Here is a 10,934-nt window from a genome sequence, read left to right on the forward strand (position 1 = left end):
CAAACCAGGTGGTTTATCACATGAGTGAATACCTACCTGCACATCAAGGTTAGCAAGATAGTAACAGAGCTTAACTGCATCCTACTGAGTGAAGAGAGCCCTTTCAGGCGTGTTCATGCAGGAAGATGTCTCTAATAACTCGTAATAGCATGGTGGTTACATCTGAAATAAGACTAGTTTTCCCCCCCATAAATCTGGATGCAGTAGCCTGTATGGAAATCCTTTTGCCCCTAGATCCACTCTCCACCCTGCCATAGACAGCTGATCTTTATGGAGGGCACCAACCAGAGACCATTGACCTCTGGCTTATGATTGTATTTGGAAGTAGGAGGTCCTGGCAGAGATGGGAGGGTGGAAGACGTTGAAGTAAAGGTATTTGCTCCCCAGACCTCTCTGGGCTGTGGGTTGGCAGTGACTTGTCTCAGGCCCTCTCCCCAGCTTCCTCCAGCAATTCAAGTGCCTGAAACCATTCCTTCCTCTTACTCCTTTGGGCCATTGTTCTCCACGGTTGCCAGCCCAGGGATGCTTCACCAAGCCTCACTGGTTTCCTTTCATCCTGCCCTGAGCTCTGTAAACAGTCTCTCCATTAAACTCCATTACTCATGTGCCATATGTTTCTTGCTGGGACCATGACAAATGCAGCTCTCGTAGATTCTATCAAACAGCATGAAATGTAATTCCATGAAATGTAATTCCATGAAATGCTCGGGGAAAGTACTCGATTCCCCTAACCCACACTCTGAGTAGAAATGAGCACGTGAGCAACCAGGAATTTATTTGGGTTTTGGAAAATGTTTTTACTGTCTTTCAAAAATGACTCCTTTTTATAGAATAAGTTATCCTGTTCACGATTTGGTGTCCTTTGCAGTTGTACCCCAAGAGATTAATTAGCACTGATACACAAAAGCACTCTCCTCTAAGGCCAAGGGTATTGGTATTACTGGAGGAGGTGGGGGGTGGGGGAGTGCCTGATAGGAAAAAAATAGAAATCTGACGTTGAAGAATGTCATAACAATACACATTCCATAAAGAGCAGTTAGTATCACTAGCACAACCTTATTTTTGACTTGTAATTGTTAGGTGGATTAAGGGAGGTTTGGCACTCCTAACTCGGTCTTCCATGAAACATTAAATGTCTTGTCTATCCTTCCAATGCCTAGTAACTTAACATGAAAAATCCAAAGTGGTGTGTGAAATTTTTATAATAGAAAATGCATTCCTTGCCCTTCTCCTTGTAACCAGTCACAAGAAGAAAGTAAAATGCTTTCAGATCCTTCTCATATGAGAACTTGTAGAGCTACTGTGAGAACACAGGGATGGCAGGGCGTTAGATGTTGCACATAGTGAAAGTGATTCATGGAAAATTTTAGGTAGTCAATGAATCTGCCAGTCAGGGAAGTGGAGTCACTATGAATACTATGAGATAAGGTTTGTATTATAGGAATTAGACCTCACACAACAGCAGAAGTAAAGGTCTGGGAAGGGGAGTTGGAGGAACAGAAAATAAGTCACAAACTATACCTTCTGAAGCATTTGAATGGTAGGCAGGTCAGAGTTAGCAGGAGTATCTGAGGAGCCACAGGACCACAAAAAGGAATCTTGTGGAAAGGTCCAGGAATCTGCTGCCTCCGTATAGCTACCACCTCTGTGGTTCCACAGTCAAGCATCTGGTATGAGGCCTAGCATCTCTGTTGGTCAGCAAGGCCAACCAATAAGAAGAAGCCCTAGAGGCAAAGGAGAGTCAGGACAAGCTGTAACATCCCAGGCTCTCCTTTGCTTTTTCATCATCATTTATCTAACATGACTCCTTCTGGGAGTAATGGCCACTGTTTCTATCTTCCAGATCTCAGGCAAGTTCCTTGGTTGACTCTCACTTGGAGTCACACAGAGAAGGGAATTCTAGGAGATGTATTTCCCAGATCACCCAAGTCAATACAGCATAATCCAGCACAGTTCATTCCTTTCAATGATACATTCCTCTTCAAGCATATTTAACTTCTAAATAAAGACAGTAGCAAAATCATGCTTCTACCTAACACGGTACAATTATTTGAACGTGTGCAACCTCTCCTCCAGAAAAAACATATGTAAAACCTCCTACGTTGCATTATCCACCTTTTGGGGACATTCATTCCTCTGAGTCACACTCCCTCTCTGATAGCCTGTAACTTAAATATTGAGCTGTGAGGTTAATCACTATGAGTACATCTTATGTTAGATAGTAGAAAAACTGGTTAAATATGTCTGTGTCATCTATATATCAATACATTTATATAAAAGCAAGGATGGATTTATCACCACTACATTCATTTCTTCAACTGACTATGTGATTATTACTGATATTTCTAACTTCTTCTACTGTTTATTCCATACCACTATTTTTTCCTAAGCTGGTCACAGTTCCTTCTTGGGTGGGAGTCTCCAAACTTTATGCATGAAGGTTTGAACACTTGTAGTTTACCGTTTTGATGTAGCTTTCCATTAACTTTTATCACAGGTTATAAGACTACTGATACACACCCCAGAGGAGCTCTGATTCTAGATATACTCTTCTCTGACCCATTGTGCAGTAGCAACTTAATTTCCTCTTGATAATCAGGTCTTGGTACAGTAACCTCCTTTTTGCCTATTGACTCAGTGACTTGAAGACCCCCCCCCCCCCCAAGATGGCCAAGTGACAGCTGGATTTGTTGAATCCTCTGGTGGAAGCATTCTGCCTTGGAAACTAAGGACTCAACGAGTTTAGCCCAAAACTAAAGGGATAGAAAGCAAAATTTCACTAAGGTACACTAAGGATAATTGTGAAAGGGTCCACTCCCGTATCCTTCCCTTGATTACCAGCCCTAAACATCTTGGCTATGGGAAAAACAGCATATATTGGTCCCTGATTCGGGGTATGTACTACATACTGGATGGTATTACCCCAACTTTGTAGTACTGCCAACCACCTGGACCCATAACTGAATCTTTAGTTCTTATCAGGTCAGCTGCTTCAGCATGATGGGAAATGTGGTAATACCAGTAAATTCTGTGAACACAAGACCATTGTTGCACTTAATTTGCTCGGTCAGAAGCAATGCTCTGTAGAATAATAAGACACTCTACAAGTCCATAGATGGTGATTTTGGCAGAAGCACTCCGGACAAAGAAGAAATCCATGTCCAGAGTAAGCTTTTATTCCAAGGGATATGCACTGCTCCTCTATGATGGAAGTGGTCCAAAGTAATTGGGTGGCTGGCTGGTTCCCCTGGGGAATGGTGCCGTATTCGGCATTCAGGGCTGCTCTCTGTTGTTGGTAGGTTGGGCAGTCAGGTTAGGCTGTTGTCAGATCAGCCTTGAAGAGTGTGATTCCATGTGGCCTAGCCCATAAATAACAATGCCAATAACCAAGGTTTAATCAGGAAACTAGAACCACTGTGAGTCTTACTGGATAAGATATTTATTACAGAACTAGATCTTATGCAACTGTGGTAAATACTAGAGAAGTTATATCCAAAAGGAAATATTGGAAGAACCAAGTCACCAACCTGTCCTCCTGAAGCACTGATGCAGGATGGACAAGTCAGGGAAATCTAAGCGACCCTACAGGAGCTGCAGAGGGGAAGTTTTTGATAGTTCTGTGGGAAGCTGTGGCCTCTCTACTCCCACCTCTGTGCATCCTCAGCCAAACATCTGGTTTTGAATGTAGGAATCAGGTCTAGTAGCTGGAAAGAAAAGCTAGATAAACAACGGAGAAGAGAAATGGCAAGTGGTATCCTCGGGCACTTCTGAATCTGTTCTTCACATATTTGGCTGCAAGTCCTTCGAGTAATGCCTGTTGCTTTACTTTTACTTTCCAAATCTTGGACTAGTTCTTGTTTGGCCAACTTTACTCCAGAGACACATGGGGAATGGGATTCTGGGAAATATAGTTCCATTTTAACCAAGTTGTTATGGCACCATCCAGAGGAAAAGATTGGTTAATCATTCATTTATTAATTCAAGCAAGAACTATTGATATATTGTCCCAGTAGCACTGTAGGTACTCATTTTGCAGAGCTTAAAAAGGCCTTAATGAATTTGAAGAATCGTGGGGCAGCTATTATAAGTGAATTTCAGACACTTAAATCTATAACTATAAACATGACAGTGTAGTGATGAAAAATAAGATGAGCCCATGAGAGAATGACAGGAAGAAAATTGATTGGTTAGGGAATTATTTGCTGAGGAATGACATCTAAGCTGAGACCTGGAAAAAAGTGCAAGACAGTGTTTCAGAAAAAAGTGAAAGACATTTCAAAATGTCTTGAAAGGAGTTGAGGACACTTGCTGTAGCCTCTTCCTCACCTGCCTTTTTATCCAGAATCCACTCCAGAATTTTGTTACCCCTTCGCTAAAACTCATGATGTCAGCGTACCCATCAAGCCTCTAACCGCCAAATCCAGTGGTTACTGCACAGTCCTCATCTCACTTGATGGCTCAGCGTTACTTGTGCAGCTGATCACCTCCACTTTGAAACATTGTCTTCACCTGGCTTCCAGAACGCCAGTGTTTGTCTCTGCCTACTAGATGACAGCAAGGGCTTTGGCTTGTTCACTGCCGAATCTCTAGCAACAGGGACAATGTAGGCCCAGAATAGGCAGTATAAATACTTAATGAATTCATGGAGTCTAGGAAGAAACAGCTAAGGATATAGGAAAGGGAGCAAAAAAGAATGGTGTTCTAGAAGCCAACTGAAACAGTCATTTCAAGAAGGAAAATGTAATCAGCCATTTAAATAATGCAGAGAGCTGACTTTGGGATTTGGCACTGTGGAGGTATTTTGGTTTTAATTTTCATTGAAATATAATTGATTTACAATGTTGTGTTTCAGGTATACAGCAAAGTGATTTTTTTTAGTATATGTAAATTTTTTTTTTACATTCTTTTCCATTATACTTTATTACAAGATATTGAATATAGTTCCCTGTGCTATATAGTAGCTCCTTGTGGGTTATATATTTCACATATAGTAGTGTATATATTTTAACCCCAAGCTCCTAATTTATTCCTCTCTCCCCCTCCCCTTAGGTAACCATAAGTTTTTTTCTATGTGAGTCTCTTTGTGTTTTGTGAATAAGTTAATTTTTATCATTTTTTAGATTCCACATATAACTGATATCGTATGATATTTGTCTTTTTCTGTGGGACTTACTTCATTTAGTATGATAATCTGTAGGTCCATCCAGGTTGCTGCAAATGGCATTATTTTGTTCTTTTTTATGGCTGAGTAATATTCCATCATATGTATGTACCACATCTTTATCCATTCATCTGTCAGTGGATACTTAGGTTGCTTCCATGTCTTGGCAGTTGTAAATAGTGCTGCTATTGGGGTGCATGTATTTTTTTTAAAGAACTTTTATTGAGATACAGTTGACATACAATAAACTGCATATATTTAAAGTGTACAATTTGATATTTTTTTTCTTATTAGTAATGTATATATGGCAATCCCAATCTCCCAATTCATTCCCCACCCCCCACTTCCCGCCTTGGTGTCCATATGTTTGTTCTCTACATCTGTCGCTATTTCTGCCTTGCAAACTGGTGGATTTGTACCATTTTTCTGTATTCTGCATATATGTTAACATACGATATTTGTTTTTCTCTTTCTGACTCATTTCACTCTGTATGACAGTCTCTAGGTCCATCCATGTCTCTACAAATGTCCCAATTTCGTTCCTTTTTACAGCTGAGTAATATTCCATTGTATATATGTACCACATCTTCTTTATCCATTCATCTGTTGATGGACATTTAGGTTGCTTCCATGTCCTGACTATTGTAAATAGTGCAGTGAACATTGGAGTGCATGTGTCTTTTTGAATGATGGTGTTCTCTGGGTATATGCCCAGCAGTGGGATTGCTGGGTCATATGGTAACTCTGTTTTTAGTTTTGCAAGGAACCTCCATACTGTTCTCCATAGTGGCTGTATCAATTTACATTCCCACCAACAGTGCAAGAGTATTCCCTTTTCTCCACACCCTCTCCAGCATTTACTGTTTGTAGATTTTCTGATGATGCCCATTCTAACTGGTGTGAGGTGATATCTCATTGTAGTTTTGATTTGCAATTTCTCTAATAATTAGTGATGTTGAGCAGCTTTTCATATGCCTCTTGGCCATCCGTATGTCTTCTTTGGAGAAATGCCTATTTAGGTCTTCTGCCCATTTTTTGATTGGGTTGTTTGTTTTGTTGATATTGAGCTGGATGAACTATTTATATATTTTGGAGATTAGTCCTTTGTTGATTCATTTGCAAATATTTTCTCCCATTCTGAGGGCTGTCTTTTTGTCTTGCTTATAGTTTCCTTTGCTTTGCAGGAGCTTTGAAATTTCATTAGGTCCTACTTATATATTTTTGTTTTTATTTCCATTACTCTAGAGGGTGGATCAAAAAAGATCTTTCTGTGATTTATGTTGAAGAGTGTTCTTCCTATGTTTTCCTCTAGGAGTTTTATAGTGTCTGGCCTTACATGTAGGTCTTTAATCCATTTTGAGTTTATTTTTGTGTATGGTGTAAGGGAGTGTTCTAATTTCATTCTTTTACATGTAGCTGTCCAGTGTTCCCAGCATCACTTATTGAAGAGGCTGCCTTTTCTCCATTGTATATCCTTGCCTCCTTTGTCATAGGTTAGTTGGCCATAGTTTATCTCTGGGGTTACTATCCTGTTCCATTGATCTATATTTCTGTTTTTGTGCCAGTACCATACTGACATGATCACTGTAGCCTTGTAGTATAGCCTAAAGTCAGGAAACCTGATTCCACCAACTCCATCTTTCCTTCTCAAGATTGTTTTGGCTATTGGGGGTCTTTTGCATTTCCATACAAATCGTCAAATTTCTTGTTCTAGTTCTGTGAAAAATGCCATTGGTAATTTGATAGGGCTTGCATTGAATCTATAAATTGCTTTGGATAGTATAGTCATTTTTACAGTGTTGATTGTTCCAATCCAAGAAGATGGTATATCTCTCCATCTGTTTGTGTTGTCTTTGGTTTGTTTCATTAGTGTCTCAGTTTTCTGAGTACAGGTCTTTTACCTCCTTAGTTAGGTTTATTCCTAGATATTTTATTCTTTTTGTTGCAGTGGTGAATGGGATTGTTTCCTTAATTTCTCTTTCTGATCTTTCATTGTTAGTGTATACGAATGCAAGAGATTTCTGTGTGTTAATTTTGTATCCTGTAACTTTACCAAATTCATTGATTAGCTCAAGTAGTTTTCTGGTGGCATCTTTAGGATTTTCTATGTATAGTATCATGTCATCTGCAAACAGTGACAGTTTTACTTCTTTTCCAATTTGGATTCCTTTCCTTTCTTTTTCTTCTCTGATTGCTGTGGCAAGGACTTCCAAAACTATGTTGAATAGTAGTGGCGAGAGTGGACATCCTTGTCTTGTTCCTGATCTTAGAGGGAATGCTTTCAGTTTTTCACCATTGAGAATGATGTTTGCTGTGGGTCTGTCCTATATGGCCTTTATTATGTTGAGGTAGATTCCCTCTATGCCCACCTTCTGGAGAGTTTTGATCATAAATGGGTGTTGAATTTGTTGGAAGCTTTTTCTGCATATATTGAGATGACCATGTGGTTTTTATCCTTCAGTTTGTTAATATGGTGTATCACATTGATTTGCATATATTGAGGAATCCTTGCATTCCAGGGATAAACCCCACTTGATCATGGTGTATGATCCTTTTAGTGTGTTGTTGGATTCTGTTTGCTAGTATTTTGTTGAGGATCTTTGCATCTAAATTCATCAGTGATATTGGTCTGTAATTTGCTTTTTTTGTGGTATCTTTGTCTGGTTTTTCTATCAGGGTGGTAGTGGCCTCGTAGAATGAATTTGGGAGTATTCCTTCCTCTGAAACTTTGGAAGAGTTTGAGAAGGATGGGTGTTAGCTCTCTCTCTAAATGTTTGATGAAATTCACCTGTGAATCCATCTGGTCCTGGACTTTTGTTTGTTGGGAGAATTTTAATCACAGTTTCAATTTCATTCCTTGTGATTGGTCTGTTTATATTTTCTATTTCTTCCTGATTCAGTCTTGGAAGATTATACCTTTCTAAGAAGCTGTCCATTTCATCCAGGTTGTCCATTTTATTGGCATATAGTTGCTTGTATTAGTCTCTTATGGTGCTTTTTATTTCTGTGGTGTCCATTGTAACTTCTCCTGTTTCATTTCTAATTTTATTGATTTGAATCCTCTCCCTCTTGATGAGTCTTGCTAGAGGTTTATCAATTTTATTTATCTTCTGAAAGAACCAGCTTTTAGTTTTATTGATTTTTGCCATTGTTTTCTTTGTTTCTATTTCATTTATTTCTGCTCTGATCTTTATGAGTTTTCACCTTCTACTAACTTTGGGTTTTGTTTGCTCTTCTTTCTCTAGTTTCTTTAGGTGTAAGGTTAGATTATTTGGGATTTTTCTTATTTCTTGAGGTAGGATTGTATTGCTATAAACTTCTCTCTCAGAACTGCTTTTGCTGCATCTCATAGGTTTTGGATTGTTGTGTTTTCATTGTCATTTGTCTCTAGGTATTTTTTGATTTCCTCTTTGATTTCTCCAGTAATCTCTTGGTTATTTAGTAGTGTATTATTTAGCCTCCATGTGTTTGTGTTTTTTACAGTTTTCTTCCTGTAATTGGTTTCTAATCTCATAGCATTGTGGTCAGAGAAGATGCTTGATACGGTTTCAATTTTCTTAAATTTAACGAGGCTTGATTTGTGACCCAAAATGTGATGTATCCTGGAGAATGTCCCATGTGCACTTAAGAAATGGGGTGCATGTATTTGTTTAATGATGTCTTAATATATATTCTTTAGTGCCTAGGTCATTCATTCAAAACCAAGTAGCATAGTAGTATTCATATTAGGGACCACAAATCCTAATGAAAGAAAATGATTGCTAATTCTCTTATTTCCATTGGTAAATTTAAACTGAGTTTCAAAGGTTTGAAAGGTTTTTTTTTTTGAAGTATAGTTGATTTACAATGTTGTGTTAATTTCTACTATACAGCGAAGTGACTCAGATGTATACATATATACATTCTTTTTTATATCCTTTTACGTTATAGTTTATCCCAGGATATTGAATATAGTTCCCTGTGCTCTACAGTTGAAAGGTTTGTATATTTATATCCAGAACAATGACAGAGATGTGAAATTATGATCAGGAAGATGTGTTCCCTCCTGTGCTCACAACGTGTCATAATAAATGGAGAGTCACAGAAAGTTAAGATCACTGGATGAGAGAGCCTTGGGATCAAAGTCAGAAGAGAGCCCTCTGAAACTGATGATCATAAAAATAATGGCTAGAATTCACTGTAACCTATGCTACATCACAGTTTAGAGAGTGCTTATAAATGAAGCTGCATCCTTCCATGACATCAGAAAACAGCTACTTTTTTTTTTCTTATGCTAGGTTCTTCCCTTTTTTTTTTTAAACTGGAGTATAATTGTTTGACAATGTTGTGTTAGTTTCTGCTGCACAACAAACTGAATCAGCTACAGGTATACATATATCCCCTCACTCTTGGACCTCCCTCTCACCCCCCACATCCTGCCCATCTCAGTCATCACAGAGCACCGAGCTGAGCTCCCTGTGCTATAATGCAGGTTCCCACTGTGTATTTTACATATGGTAGTGTCTTTATGTCAAACCTAATCTCCCAATTCATCCCTCCCCCCCACCCCTGTTCATTCTTATGTCTGGGTCTCTATTCTTGCCCTGGATATAGGTTCATCTGTACTATTTTTCTAGATTCCACATATGAGTTAATATACGATATTTGTTTTTCTGACATACTTCACTCTGTATGACAGACTCTTGGTCCATCCACATCTCTATAAATGACCCAATTTCATTCCTTTTTTGTGGCTGAGTAATATCCCATTGTATATATGTACTCACATCTTTTTCTATTCATCTGTTGATGGACATTTAGGTAGTTTCTATGTCCTGACTATTGTAAATAGTGCTGCAGTGAATATTGTGGTACATGTATCTTTTGAAATAATAATGGTTTTCTCAGGCTGTAGGCCCAGTAGTGGGATTGCTGGGTCATATGGTAGTTCTATTTTTAGTTCTTTAAGGAACCTTCATACTGTTCTCTATAGTGGCTGTATCAATTTACATTCCCACCAACCTTGCTAGAGGGTTCCCTTTTCTTTTTTTCTTTCTGTCTCTCTCTCTCTCTTTCTCTCTCTCCCTCCCTCCCTTCTCTTTATTGAATTTGTTACAGTGTCGCTTCTGTTTTACGTTTTTTTTTTTTTTTTTTTTGGCCACATGTGGGATCTTAGCTCCCTGACCAGGGATCAAACCTTCTTCATCCCCTGCATTAGAAGGCAAAGTCTTAACCATTGGACCACTAGAGAAGTCCTGAGGGTTCCCTTTACTCCACATCCTCTCCAGCATTTATTGTTTGTAGACTTTTTGATGATGGCCATCCTGACTGGTGTGAGATGATACCTCATTGTAGTGTCGATTTGCATTTCTCTAATAATTAGTGATGTTGAGCATCTTTTCATGTGCCTCTGGGCCATCTGTATGTCTTCTTTGGAGAAATGTCTACTTATGTTTTCCACCCATTTTGGGGTTGGGTTGTTTGTTTTTTTGATATTGAGGTGCATGAGCTGTTGGTATATTTTGGAAATTAATCCATTGTCAGTTGTTTAGTTTGCAAGTATTTTCTCCCATTCCGAGGGTTGTCTTTTCATCTTGTTTATGGATTCCTTTACTGTGCAAAAGCTTTAAGCTTTTAAGTTTCATTAGATCCCATTTGTTTATTTTTGTTTTTAGTTCCATTACTCTAGGAGGTGGGTCAAAAAGATCATGCTGTGATTTATGTCAAAGAGTGTTTTTCCTGTGTTTTCCTCTAAGAGTTTTTTAGTGTCTGGCTTTATATATAGGTCTTTAAT

Source organism: Hippopotamus amphibius, chromosome 1 (assembly GCF_030028045.1).
Source record: "Hippopotamus amphibius kiboko isolate mHipAmp2 chromosome 1, mHipAmp2.hap2, whole genome shotgun sequence".
Lineage (NCBI taxonomy): Eukaryota > Metazoa > Chordata > Mammalia > Artiodactyla > Hippopotamidae > Hippopotamus > Hippopotamus amphibius.